The 15195-nt window shown below is 45.2% G+C and overlaps 1 protein-coding gene across 3 annotated transcripts in view; it reads left to right on the forward strand.

Moving 5' to 3' along the window:
* Positions 1 to 15195, forward strand: part of GPR155 (G protein-coupled receptor 155) — a 444365-nt gene that overhangs the window by 266599 nt on the left and 162571 nt on the right. The gene's annotated exons all lie outside the window — the stretch shown is intronic.

Genomic DNA, 15195 nt, shown 5'->3' on the forward strand with positions numbered 1-15195 from the left:
CTGGAAGTAAATGGTGTGCTCTGTCGCAAGACAAGTGGCCGTGCACACTATGTCAATGTTTGATGTGTGTTCACAAAAGGTGTTGTTGCAACTTCAGTCAACTGGGGTGAGGGAAGAGAAGGCATTTACTATAGAACGTTATATAGTTTGAGCTTAAAAATGATGAGAGTTATTAAATGTCACTAACACTGAGCAGGTTCCGAATGATTTATTGGAGTAGTGCATGTTAATAAACAATATCTTTGTTAACCCCTTCGCCGCGGCAGGAATTCCGCCGCGGCGCTGGGGTATTTGGGGGCAGTTGCGGTGCCGCTGTGCTCGTGACGGAACCACTCCGTCACGAGTCACGGGTGAGCTGTGCTCATGACGGAGTGGTTCCGTCATGTCTCCGCCCACTGCGCTAATCGCCCGCACAGGCGGGGAATTAGCGCCGCGTGGGCGGAGCGGCCGCCAACGGCCGCAGCATGACGGAACCACTCCGTCATGAGCACACAGCACCCGTGGCTCATGACGGAGTGGTTCCATCATGAGCACGGAAAGGGTTAAAGCTAAGGAGGGCCAATCTGTGATCAAAGCAGCCATGGCAAAAATGTCCATACCAAGGCGCTCTCTTCCTCATATCTATCAAACTCTCTCTCTTTCTATCCATACATTTTCTGTATCTCTCCTTCTGTCCTCTCTCTTCTCTCTGTCCAATCTCTCACCACTGTATGTTTCTCGCCCTCACCCTATCTTGGGTTGAAGTCCCCAAAGTGTGTGCTGCAATTGACCTTGGGGAGCTGGAGGACGCGGCAGAAGAACCAGCAGCTGCTCTGAACCTCCAAAAACCGACCTCCAGTCACTGGGAGAGAAAGTCTGTTTTGAATCTATCCTTTGTCCTCCTCTTCTCTGCTTTTAAGCGTGTTATGCTCTCCTGTTTTCTTCTGATTGGCCGACTTACCCCAATACCCTCCCTCAGAGGAGCACAGACCTTGGTTTGCTGTATTCTTTTGGCAGTGTTGGGGGAGGGATGCCTCGCTGTCACTGATTGACATTTATGGCTTGGCATTGTGTGTTGCAATCATGTAGCGGCTGGGGTCGATGTTTGGGGTATGTTGCAAGAGAAACACAGTTTTTGGCATCAATCTACCACTTCAGTATACTCCCTCCCCCCAAAACATGCCAGTGCAGCTGCATTATCCAGCTTTTGTCGCTGATTGTAGGCAGGAGGCAGTTGTTAATATAGCGCCTAATAGTGTGGTTAGGCCTGCTTCTAGGTAGCACGAGTTTGGCAATTGGTTAACTGAAGCACAGGGCAGTGGCGCAACCAGCATCATAACTTGAGTCTGTTGGTACCACAGTGGAACACTGTTGCACTGAGCATGTTTACACATCTAGTTAGCTGCCTTAATAGTGATGCACCGGTCATGGCTTCCATCTTGTAATGGCAGTGTTTTACAGTGGTGTGTGTGGGACACATCTGTGTTTTGCTGTGCATGGTGGGCTCAACCTTTGTTCAACGCTGAGAAGCCCTGTCTGCATGTATGGTCAGCACCTCAAAGCACTGCACAAAAACATATTGTTGATGTGTGAATAGTTTTCGCAATTTTCGACTCATTTGTTGACTTGCATAAGAGTGTCTGAAGGAAATACAGATATGTTTGAGAGCCTTGGAGTGAGAAATAGCTACATTATAAGCGCTAGTGTCCAAGTAAGTTCATCACCCTGTCAATCATGGTATTCTACATGTTAGCTTGTGGTTCTATCCAGTATGATTAAGAATAGTTGTGCTACTGCGGTACCAGTAAATTGTTGTTCATTTAGTTCCAAATTCCCAGAGCATTTTCATTATGTGTCAAACTTCTATAAGGTTTCTTAACTCCCACAACTCTAAACAGTAGTATTGACTGAGCTGTTCATCACTCCTTCTGGTTAGCTTAAAAATGCACCATTTGCCCACTCTTTTTTCAAAAATTTCTCGGGGGAGAACCCCCCGAACCTCCCGTTGGTGGTTCAGGCACGCGCTCGCTACGCTCGATCGCTCCAGTGAAGTACGACAATTGTTTTACGTCTCACCACATTCAAATGTCACCAGCCGCCACTGGGGCAAACCTGTGCCCTCCCCAAAGTTATCTTTAATAAGTATGAATTAATTTAACGTACTATAGACACTAAGACCAGTGGGGAAGGTAAACTGTTTTTTTTTTTTTTGTAAAATCTTTTTTATAGATTTTATGACAGAACATAACAAAAGCAGGTCACAAAAGACAGGTCTTAACCCCTTCCATGCTGCGCAGATTCCGCCGCTGTGCTGACGGAATCTTGCGCGGGCGTGGTCATGACGGAACGGTTCCGTCATGAGCACAGCTCAACCGTGGCTCATGACGGAACCGTTCCGTCATGAGCACCGAAGGGGTTAAAGTGCATTCACAGGTAAACTGTTTTTTATATAAGCATGGCTAATGTAATTACAATGTTTGACTCAAAACCAGTATAAAGGTGGGACTGCATCAGAGAGCACGGTAGGAAACGTACTCAAAACCTTTTTATTTTTTTTAAGTTACCTGGCCCAGTTCCGGCCTACTAAAAGTCCTATATATTATTAATGCGTATGTATAATGCACAAACACTATACATGCTAGTTTTTCAGGGGTCTAACTTTCTGCGCATTTCTCCCTGTACCACCCTTGTACTCTCTCCTTACCTCAACTAACCACATTCGAGGCCCTGTAGTAATTCCACAAACTTTTAGTAACAAGGCTACGGTGCAGCATACCCGTGCCCTAACAAGGTTAACTTTACTAACTATTAATTCCATAAACGTGTGAGATGTGATAACGCACAGTTAGACATTGTAAAGCTTGGAAAGCAATTTTTAGTATTGCCACCTGCTCAACAACGTCCTGTTATTGCCGCCCAAAAAATGTGTTTGTGCAATGTAACTGGTAATTCAAATGCAGTGGTCAAAGTGTGCGAATTTGCAAAGCACGGCATCACCCTACTTATTGCATTCCACAGAGTTTGTTCCCCTAATTTTAAACATAGCTCCATAAAGGCACAAATGCCAAAGCCAATAGTTAAAGCTTCCCTTTTTATAAGGGGCGGAATGGACATACAAAAAATAACTCCGTCTTTTTATTCATAGTTAAACAAACCAGGGCAATGTCCAAATTTGCTGCCGCTTGCAGCTGCCCCGCCTCCCCTCTTTGTTCCCCCTCTTCCCTTCCTTTCTATCATGCTCATCTTCATTTACGGAAAACAAAAACTTCAACAAACCAGTATTACCTACTTTTTCCTCCTTTCGTTTAGCTGCTCGCCTATAAAATAGATCCAAAAAACAAAACCACATTTCCTGGCAGCATCATCTTTTTCTGCCACCACCACAGTACAGCATAACATTAACAATATACAATTATTTAGTCTATGCTTTACTGACAGTATATTAACATTTTCAAACTCATCAGCAAGTGAAAATGTATCATTTTTATAAAAAAAGAGCATTTAAGAAAGCACTAAACAGTTAGAGTTCATACAAAAAAAGAATGCATTTGTTAAGAACTGAATGTGCATTATGTAACATGAATATAAAAATGTCCAGTTTTCAGACAATCGTTTAGATACATACAGCAACGGCCCATAAGCCTTGTGACGACATCGGAAGAGCTGTAATATTTTTTTATAAAGATAATAAATCTACTTACCAGCACTGTTGGAAGAGCCAGACTGATCAAGAACTGCTTACAGAGTTGTTAGTGAAGCCATCACACTTCGTTGCTAGGGCACTGTGTGCAATGCAGGCAGGAGAAGTAGTTCATGGCAAAAGGCACAGCTGCCATGCAGCTATAGGGAGTCATGCACACCATTGCGTTTTTTGGTGTAAAAAAGTGCAGTTTATGCAGAAAATGATGGAATATGTGGCGACATTCATAATTTTGTGGAAACTGCCACAAAATAACAGATGCTTCGCTGTTTATGCTCTATAACGTAGCTTACAAATATTGCCAAAGACAATGGCTCTAGCTAAACACTTACAAGGTTCCAAAGGCGAGACCTATTGGCTATGCCAATGCTTGTTTATAATGCAAGCAAATGGGAAACTAAAATAAAAAAAATGCGAAAGACATTCTTTCTTTTGGGAGGGAACTTATTATATGTGTAAGAGTGCATGTGTATTCTCTTTGCTCAAAAAGCACATATACATACAAGATAAAAGTACAGTACTAAAGGTGTGCATATGTGTAAAGAATCGTGATAAAATCAGATGTGAGAAGAGGGGATATTGCAAAGAAGTCAGATGTGGGGAACTAACAGTCTAATCACTCCATATTAGACTTCTAAATGTTTACACTGTTGTAATTATGCCTGCTTTCTTAACTTACAAATGCACACCTGCGTTTTGCATACCCTGTTTTTCACTCAGATGGTGGCAAGCTAATCTCCACCAGTCACCAATATTTACTACACATTGAGGACATTGGTAGTGGGTTTGGTGAAGCCATTCATATGCTATTGAGGTGTTTAACTCACTTTTTACACATTTGTTCATCTTGGCACTTTATCATTTGTGAAAGGTTTGTTCTTGTGGTGAGTCACTCCCACCAACTAGTGACAACATTCTGCGAATAGCACCTCTGTCAAATAACAAATAATGTGGTTTCAAAACAGCTGTATTCAGCACATCCACAGCAGAAAGAATTATTTTGGAACTGTGGAATTTTAAATAAACCACAAGAGAGCATGTGTTTCATTTGTTAGCCTAACACTTTGGCCAGCCCCTGAATTGTGTTGTTCTTAAGATAACAAAAGCATGCAATGAGTCTGTTGATAGACGAAGCAATTTACCGTAGTAGTACTGCTATCCGCCTCCTTATAACTCCTGTACAACATAACAAATGTCCCTTGTAGAAATGTCCCTTCGATCCAAGAAAAAGACAGGCTACCTCGGTATGCACCAGCTACATGAGTCTCAGACGCTATTCTACACTATAATCTCTCATCTTTTTCTTTCTGAACACCTCAGCAACACACCGTCCTGCATTAATGAATCCTCATATAGACTATGACCACCAAGCAGATATTATTATCTATAGCAAGTGACGAAGATCACCTGGAAATTGAATAAAAGCAAGAGTACAGTCTGGCACACTAATTTGACCCTTTAAAATATAGGTCTACCATTCCCCACATCCTTCAGCTTTTCTGGACTGGAGAGATGCAGTTACTCCTGTACAAACAAGGTCCTTCCATCTGATATAACTGTGAAGATTGTTACCCATTTCAGCCACCTTTTTCTGAATGGACTCAGGTCCTCCAATGCTATCAGTACCTTTGACCTGGGTGGCAGAAGAGTCAGTTGATCTGGAGATAGCCTATATGTCGTAAGAGGAACACAGTACTCTTGGTGGAATAGGCGATCCTGAAAAATAGCTTGTATTAATTGATGATGTCATTGTCATTCGTTACTGTTTCGATTCTGCCCCCAGTGCCATTCCAAGTACCCGAGGATTGACCTTCACAAGGTCTGCAATATGTGCTTATCCCCTCGGCACAGAGAAGAAAATGATGAGGCCTGTTGGTTGTTTCGATCGAAAAAGACCCTGCGGGACCGCCGGGCTTGACGCAGCGAAATGCAGGGACGTGAAATCCAACACACGCCTGATATCTTCGCTCGGGAAGATATCAAACCAGAAGAGGAAGATCTCGAGGCCTCTGCGGCCGAAGAAGTAGGGCCCTTTTCGGTTCAAGATCTGGACCTCGACTTGGAGTCCTACGATATTCCTCTGGGTTACGGTGTTGTGAGTACTCAAACCCTTCACCTGCCCACACTAAAACTTATGGTTTGTACAAAACAAAAGGCTTCCAGGCCGCCACTGCCATCTGGCCATCGTTGGCACCGAGAATTACCTTTAGCTGCCCTGCCCTTGGGCTCGGCACCAAAAGCACATGTGAACCCTTCAGGTTCAGCACTGAGCCTATATTCCACCTCTTTGGCTCCGACTGCTCTGGTTCCGAAAGTCGGCACAGAAATCGGCTCCCGCTTCACTTCCGTAGCCCATTTTAGAGACCGTGCAGGAAAGACTTGTTCCGAAACTAAAATGGATTCATATACATCCAGAGACTGGCCGCTTTATCGCAAAGACTGCATCAGCGCCATCTACCAAGCGGCAAACCTCTTTCCAAGATGAGATTAATTTGGCGATACCTGTGAAGAAGAAGATAAAGGACAAGGCTACAAGTCGTCTGCACCCTGTTCCTCCATCTCCTCCATCTCACATACCAACACCTGTACCCCCTGTACCTCCCTCACTGCAGAATCCCTTAAATATTGCACCTCTGGGATCTCCACATAGACCCAGATTCACATGGGGGTTATGATGACACTTATGGCTCATCAACACCAACAGACCCCTGGCAGGATTGACACTGATCCCCCCCCCCCCCCCCAGGGGATACAGATCCAGAGCTATATCCTGCCAAACCATCACCTCCTGATGATACTTCATCATATCAGGAGGTCATAGTTAGAACAGCAGCATACTATGGGGTTACACTACAGAAGCAATCAATGGAATATTTTTTATTTGAGACACTATGCAGAACACATAGAGCGTATCAGTCTCTTCCAATGCTGAAAGGCATGATGGGTTATGCCGATATTTTTAAGGCTCCTGCATGGGCTCACATTATTACCCCTAGGGTAGATAAGAAATATATAGCTGCACCATCTGACTCAATTTGTATTGGAGGCCAGCTCCCATCATACTCCCTAGGCCTGTAAATGTGCAAACTCACAAACTACAGTGGACACACCACCTCATGATAAGGAATCCAAACTTAATGATGTGTTAGGCAAACAGCTTGCTACACACAGGGGGCTGTTGGCCATATATGACCAAGCTCACTGGGATGAGATGGAGGAACTCCTCCAATATCTCCCAGAGGAACATAAAAATAAAGGATAAGAACTGGTTCAGGAAGGAAAGTAAATTTCAATTACTCCATTAGATGCACACTGGACTCTGCAGGTACTGCCGCCAGAGTCATCAATTCAAGTGTCCTACAGAGGGATGCCTGGCTGCGTATCTCTGGATTTAAAACAGAAGTCCGCAGATTTTACTAAATGTCCCCTTTGATAAGGAGCATCTCTTCGTCCCACAAGTAGATGAGGCCTTGGAAAAGATGAAAAAAGTTGTTGAAGTTGCCAAATCTATAGTGGCACTTCAAACACCCACTCCTCAGGGCTCCTTTTGTCGCTCCCTTTATAGAGCAGGTTCTAAAACCACCTCCAGAGATGCCTCTGCATCCTCCTACAGTTCACAAACCCAATCGTCTCCATCTAGAGGATATTTCAGAGGCAACTACAGGGGTAACAACTTAAAAGGTCAAGGCAAAGGTATACCAACCCGTAATGCCCTATCCGGCAACAAACAGTGACTCACTTATCCTTCTTTCGATCATTCTACACCTATCGGGGGTCGATTACAGCACTTTCTTCCCACTTGGCAGTCCATAACATCGGACCAGTGGGTGTTGGACATTAACCAACATGGTTATTGCCTGGAGCTCATCAGCACTCCTCCCAATTTTCCACAGCGCACCCACAGACACTCTCTGGAACATCAACAACTGCTCATACAGGAAGTGCCAGCTCTCTTAACCAAAGGAGCTATAGAGCCAGTTCCTCTACAACATCAATGATCAGGGGTTTATTCCCTGTACTTCCTTATTCCCAAAAAGGATAGCTCTCTACAGCCCATTTTAGATCTACGGCCTCTGAATCACTACCTACTATCAGATCACTTCCTTATGGTCACACTTCAGCAAGTGCTTCCCCTTCTACAGCAGGGAAACTTCATGTCAGCATTAAACTTTAAAGGAAACATACTTTCACATCCCTATTCACCCAGCACATCGCAAATACCTCCAGTTTGTGATTGCAGAAAAACATTACCAATTCAAAGTCCTTCCATTCGGAGTCGCTGTTGCACCCAGAGTGTTTACCAAATGCTTAGCAGTGGTAGCAGTGCATTTACTCCGGCAAACATTCATGTCTTCCCGTATCTGGATGACTGGCTTATCAAAGCTCGTACAGAAATTCTGTGTTGTGAACACACTCAGATTACCATAAACCTCCTACATCAGCTGGGGTTCGTCATCAGTGTTCAAAAGTCCCACCTTCATCCTTCACAGCTGCAACCATATCTAGGGGTTATGCTCAACACTCTGTTAAATTAGCCTATCCAAATGCAGCCAGAATAAAAAAAAAATCAAACACTGCCACCACAATTTCAAGCCAATCAATACCTGACAGTCTAAACTTTCATGCGTCTTTTCGGGATGATGGCACCCTGTATCGCCATAGTGTCTCATGCAAGACTAAACATGCCTCCGCTACAGTAATGTTTGGCACAACAGTGGACTCAGTCACAGGGTTGACTGGACGATCTAGTGTTGGCTGCACTCATCACTCTCTGCAGTGGTGGAACATACAAAACTTGTTGGAAGGGTGGCCGTTCATCATCCCTGTTCCACAGGTCATGCTAACAGCAGAGGCATCCCTCACAGTTTGGGGTGCTCACCTACAAGATCTGACAGTTCAGGGTCTCTGGGACACAAAACACTAGAATCTCCACATCAAATACTTTGAGCTTCCAGCAGTTCACCTAGTATTGAAAGCATTTCTATCTCACCTCATAGGCAAAGCTGTCTTAGGATGTACAATATGACAGCCATGTATTCTGTACAAAAACGGGGGAACACACTCTCTACAGTTGTCACGCCTCTCTCAGACTATTTGGTGTTGTGCAATACATCACAAAATCAATCTGTTAGCGGAACATCTTCCAGGCATGGGCAGCGATTTGTCAGACCTTTTCAGCAGGATAAAGCATCAAGTCCACGAGTGGGAACTCTACCCCAAGTCGTCCTCCCATACCTCCAGATGTAGGGGTTTCCACAGATAGACCTCTTTGTGACTGCAGAGAATGCAAAATGCCCAAACTTCGCATCCAGATTTGCATGTCCTCTATCCAAAGGCAATGCGCTATGGATGAATTGGTCAGGGATATTTGCCTATGCTTTTTCTCCTCTTCCATTTCTGGTTTGGAGGCTCACGCAAAGGTCTCTCACCCTCATTCTGGTAGCTCCCGCATAGTCTTGTCAATCGTGGTTCGCCACACTATTCGAACTTTCAGTAGTTCCTCACAAGACGCTTCACTTCAACCCAGACTTTCTCGCTCAGAATCATGGCAAAATCAGACATCCAAACCCAAAAGAGCTAAAACTTGCGATTTGGCTCCTGAAATCATAGAATTTGTGTATCTAAATTTGCCACCAGAATGCATGATCATTCTTAAGGAAGCACGTAGACATACCACTAGAGCATATTATGTAGCCAAATGGAAAATATTTGTTGTTTACTGTAGTAACCAAAAAAATTAATCCACTCAGTGCATCAGTAGAACAAAGTTATTTGTTACCTCATGCATTTAGAATGCTCTGGCCTTGCTTACACTGTCATGCGTCTACATCTTGCGGCAGTGGCTGCCTATCTATAAAACAGGCAACATTTATCCTTGCTCAAAGTGCCAGTTATTAAGGCTTTCATGGAAGGCCTTAAAAGAGTAATACCACCCAGAGTAAGGTGCTTGGGATAGTTGTGTCAGATGAACTTCATAGGTGACTTTTTCCCTCTGTCTCTCCAGCTAACCGTAAATGTGTCTGACTTCAACTCAGTGACCTACTGACAGTCACAGGGCTAGTGGAGAGCGAGTGTTCAAGCATTCCAAGTTTACAGTTCCAGCTGTGCAAAAATAAATAGTCAGATGTTATTTAAAATATGCAGATATTCAGTCCTGCAGGTCTCAGAGAAACTTTTCTGTATGCCTGTCGGATCTCAGTAGCTCACCTTAAACCATTCTCTTAAAAAAAATTAATCTAACTGCTCCAGATATTACTTTGGGGGGCATTGTTTGGTGTTGATGCTTAATTAACACGTTTTAGGTTTGAGTGTCTGGCACGAACGAGTGAGCATAGCTGATAATTGGCCCGATGCCATATGTGACATAGTTTGTGAATCCTAACGTTTTAGCCAATATTAGTTTGCATTCTGTGACTCATAGTTGTTCCTGAAATCACAGAAATGAGAACCTGGTAAGTGTTTTGCCTCAAAAAAAGACTGGCTGAATGTGTCAAATTTGTCTGGAGACACTTGACAGGCGTGCATATCATCTCTTTGCTAAATTTCAGTTTTTTTCAGCTGATAGTGATGCATTAATTTACTGCCTACTTTGTACCTGTTTGTGTGAGGGAGGCTTACACTCCAGATGCCCCTTATTCGAATGTTTTTGCAAAAGAGGCTTACACAGTTGTATCAGTTTTGTGACTGAGGCACTGTTGCTTCCCATGTTGAAACTGTTTTTGTGATGAAACTGTGTTTTTTTCTATATCTTTACTGTGCGAAAGGCGGGCCCCCCTTCCCATGTAATTTAGATATTTCATATGGTGCTGGCAAGACCCGTGGGTATCAGAGTGCTTTACAACATTTACACAGGCAATAAAAAAGGCAGACAGCCATAAGTAGAGGTAAATAACAGAGTCAAGAGTTACTGGATTGTAGGCTGCTAAAAAGTGCTATGATTTACTGTCCAGAGGGTTAAGGTGCCAAGCGAGGAGGGGATCCTTTAGTTTTCTCGTAAAAGTCATGAAGGAGGGGTTGGTTCTGAGATCTGCTGGTAGCGAGTTCCCGATTTTGGGGCCATTGCTCGAGAAGGGGTGAGCCAGGGCTTTTTGTTTGTTTCTTTGGGGGTATGAGAAGTAGGTTGTTGGTGCTTCTCAGGTTTCTTGCCTGGTCTGCCTTGGTGAGTTTGGCTGCCAGGTATGTTGGTTTACCAGTGTGAAGGACTTTGTGGGTGAGACAAGCAGTTTTGAAGTGGCAGCAGGCTTCAATTGGGAGCCACTTAAGATCTTTCAGGAAGGGGGAGATCTGATCGTGCCTTTTGGCTTCAGTGACCATCCTTGCTGCTGCATTTAGAGTTGTTCTCAGTGGAGTTGAGTGGGATTTCACTGTGCCTGTCAGGGCGGTGTTCCCGCAGTCTAGTCTGGACAAAACCATGGCTTGTGTTGCGGTTTTGAGATCATTTGTAGAGAGAAAGGGGTTGATTTTTTTTAAGTAGTTTTAATTTGTAGAAGGCACTCCTTGCAGTAGTCCTTATAATAATAATCCACATTTGTAAAGCGCGAACAATCACCCGTAAGGGTCTCTAGGCACTGGGGGCCGTTGGGAAGATTAAGCAAGCTATTGCCCAGAGTCACATGGTGCTGGGCTAATCTGCCGCCGGGGATCGAACCGTGATCCCCAGATTCCTGAGTCAGTCGCCCTGACCGCGGCACCACACATCTTCCCTTTATGTGTGAGCTCATGTTCAGGTTTGGGTCCAGTATGATTCCCAGCGATTTGGCTGAATCAACCAGGGATATATTGAAATTTAGAGAGTTGATAATCTTTATCTACTCATGGACCTGGGGGATATGTCTGTCATTAGAGAGGAGAAGAATTTCTGTCTTTTCTTGGTTTAGTTTGTTAGATGGCGTATGTCCTCTGAAGGGGATATCTCCAGATAGAGCTGGATGTCATACGCATAGAGGTAGAAGGGGATGTTTGCTTGCGTTATTATGGAGTGAGGGGCTCCATGTAGATATTGAAGAGTAGGTGAGAGGGCTGAACCCTGGGGAACACCTCTGGTTATAGTAGAGGTATTTGAAGTTGCGTTGTTTATTTTTATTTGTTGAGAGCGGTTGTGAAGAAATTATGTGAACCATTTCAGAACCAGGCTGTCCACTCCAATCCGTTGTTTGAAAGCGTTAAGAAGAAGTTTATGGTCGACCATGTCGAAGGTCCCAGATAGGTCTAGGAGGATGACCAGGCAGCATCGGCCGGCATCCATTTGTGGACGTCATCTGCTATATTTAATATAGCTGTTTCTGTTCTCCAGTCCTTTCAGGAGTATGATTGATGAAAATCCAGGAGATTGTAAGTGTCGATATCTTGGTTGAGTTGGAGTAGGACACGTTTTTAGAGGATTTTAGCCAGGAAGGGAAGGTTTCAGATGGGCCTGAAGTTGTTGAGGTTGCCGTGTCTGATCCCTTTTTTTTTGTAGTGGGGGACTTGCCCTAGTTTTAGGCAGTCTGGCCTAACCCCAGTACTGAGGGAGCTGTTTATTATCATCGTCCATAGGGGGGTAATGACGTAATTAAGATGTTTTGCCACGGAGGCCGGGAGGGGGGTCTACAAAGTGGAAGAAGGGCTTAGAATTCGCAATTATTTTAGAGATGTCCGTCTTCGTGAGTGGGTTGAATACTTTCCAGCAATTGGGGGTAGAAGGGGATCCTAGGATTTGGTTGTCTTCATTTGTCTCAGGAGGGGGGATCTCTACTTGGGAGTCAGAGGAAAACAAGGTGGGGTTTCCTTTAACTGCAGGTGTGGAGGGTGATTTCTATAGATGCTTGAGTGTGGCTTTCTCGAGAGGACTCTACCATCGTGATTTTCTCATCAAATTATTTAGTAAATGTATCACAGCATTCTTTGGAGCGCTGAGGTGCTTTATCTGGTGGCTTGGAATTCCCCTGCGTTAATTGTGTTGTGCAAGAGAGGCCTGCATAGTCTTACAGCCATGCTGTACTTGTTTGCTTAATGGAGGTTTACACTGTCAGTTTCCATGCGGTAGCCTGTTTGTATGATGTGGTGTGCGCAACTACTGTTGGGACAAAATGGCACCCTCATGGTGTATAGTTGTGTTCCTGTGCTCTGAGCACACAATTGCATGTTTCTGGTATCTTGGCTTTTTGATGTTGGCCCTATCTTCACACTATTCTAGTGCGTACGTAGATGCCTAGTCCTAGGCCAGTACCTTAATGTGCGTGAGATGCTGCACCTGCCCTGTGAAGAGCACACCAAACGTGACCTCATTGCACTGAGAGTCGACTACATTCCCTGTTATGAGTTTAGTACATAAAATGGTGGAGGCAGTAGACAGTGTTTTATGACTCCATAGTTGTGCCCAGACCTTTTTATTTCTGTCACCAATGTACAGACTTACTGGCTCACTTGTGTATAGATCTGCTTCTTTGCACTAACCTACATTCTTGCGCCTAAATTTCAAATATATGTTATGTGTGTTTGTTTGTGTGGTCAGCATGGTACACACATTGTGTGTATGAGTGAGACAGAGTAATTGGAGGCCTGTTGGTCCATTTTGGATGTTCCTTGCCTGGCCTGTCGAAATGTATTGCTAACATTCATGAAGTTTGAGGGAGGAGACATAGACACTGAAGGCTCCTTTAGTAATTTAATTAGGCCTTTTGCTGAGGGGAGCTGCTGATTCTTCTTCCTGTAGCATTACCATCTAATAGGTGGTGAATGTGAAGAGTGGGACTGCAGTCTCTGTTTAAAGTTTGGCTTTAGGTCATGCTAGCCTTTTGTCTTCCCCCTGATTATTGTTCATTGGGGCTGATGGCATCCAGGTCAGAAAGATCACACCTCTTTATCCCTTGGTTGTGGGTGCATCACCCTACACAAAGGCTGTGTCTGGAGAGCAGCCTGGAAAGGACACTTGAAAGGGAAAACACACCTAAACCCGGTTCTTAAAGTGCCGACAATGGCTTCACATTATGTGTTTACTTTTACTGAAAGCAGTGGGATCCATTGGCAGTTGCAGTTCCAGATTGTCTGTTTCCAAGAAGGGAGTTCTCTAGTAACTAATGTACACCTCTCGTAGCACATAATGTGGGAAAGTGAGGGGAATTTCAAGAGTTTTAATGCCCGTACATGCATGATGGCCCTGATCAGGAAGCCAGTAGAAATGGCTGCGATCCTAGTGGGTGGGGAAGCCACAGAGGGAAACTTCTCCAGGATGCAGTAGCCAATGAACCACCACAGGAGATTTATCCTTTAGGGAATAGGTAGAGCACAGGCAATAGCAGTACAAGTTCATTGGCATGTCCAAGAGGTACTGCACAGGAAGCAGTTTTGGGCATCCACGCACACACAAAAAAGATACGGTAAAGAGAATTATAAGATTCCCTCGCACAGAACAGGTTCAGCCTTAATAGTTTAGTTTCTTCACTGAACAAAGATAGTTTACAGAGCAGCTGCACATGCTTCTTCAATACAAAACTGGCATTACAGGTGTATCAGAAGTGAATGCTTGCCGCATGCAACAAAGACACAGCATGGACAAAAGATGTAAAAGCAACTTTGCCTATTAGAGATACACTAAAGAACGTAGAAGTACATGTGCCCCTCCGAAAACAGATGTAGTAACAAAAGCAAATGTACAGTCTTGCTTCAGTCATAAAAGTTACAGCATCAGTAGAAGTAGTGTGCACCTCTTACACAAAAAGGTAGAGCACAGACAGCAGCTGTGTATGCCCCCTCGCACAAAAGAGGTAAAGTATGGGAAGCAGCAGTGCAGGCTCTGTTAAAAAAAATCGTGGTTACATAATGAGTGACAGAGATTGATATGGGATGGACAGTAAGTGAGATGAACGCAAGAAATAGCCTTAAGAGGTCCTCTCTCAGGGGCGTGGCTAGCAGCCGACAAGAATGGTCGCAGTCTAGCGAGGCTCTTGGCCTCCCGCCCGATTCTTCGTTTAAAATCATCCTGTTAACCCCTGGGAACCCCGAAGAAAACCGGGGGGATCCCAGGAGACACCTTGGGCTTTGCTCCGGTCTGGACGGAGCCCCGGCGATCGCGTTGCTGCGAAGAGGGGAAGCGTTGCGGCGCTGGAGCTCCGGTGGCCAAGATGGCGATCGCCCCGGACCCGGAGTGACAGAACCCTCCGAAGCGCTTTGGGGGCTGCGGATGCGGTGGCGCCCTGGACCGGAGCGAGGGGACGTGGCTGCAGTGTGGACCATCGGAGCGCCGGCTGTTGGTGGGCCCGGCCGGGCGCTCGGGACTGCTTGGACGGGGCCCCTCCCCCCCGCCTCTTCGGCCGCAACGGAGGTTGGAGACCCCGGGCTGCGGGGTGCTGCGGGCTTAGGGGCCCAGAGCGGAGACTGCCTGCCCCCCCCGCCGGGGATCGTCTGCCCGGCCTGCGGGATCACGCCGCTCTACCGCGCTGAGGCGCTCCTGGGGACAGATCGTGCTGGTCGGAAGGGGCCGGTGAGGCGGCCATTCATTGCTCCTCCTCTCCCACTGGAAAAAACCGGGGCCTGGA

Source organism: Triturus cristatus, chromosome 3_1 (assembly GCF_964204655.1).
Source record: "Triturus cristatus chromosome 3_1, aTriCri1.1, whole genome shotgun sequence".
NCBI classification, from domain to species: Eukaryota; Metazoa; Chordata; class Amphibia; order Caudata; family Salamandridae; genus Triturus; species Triturus cristatus.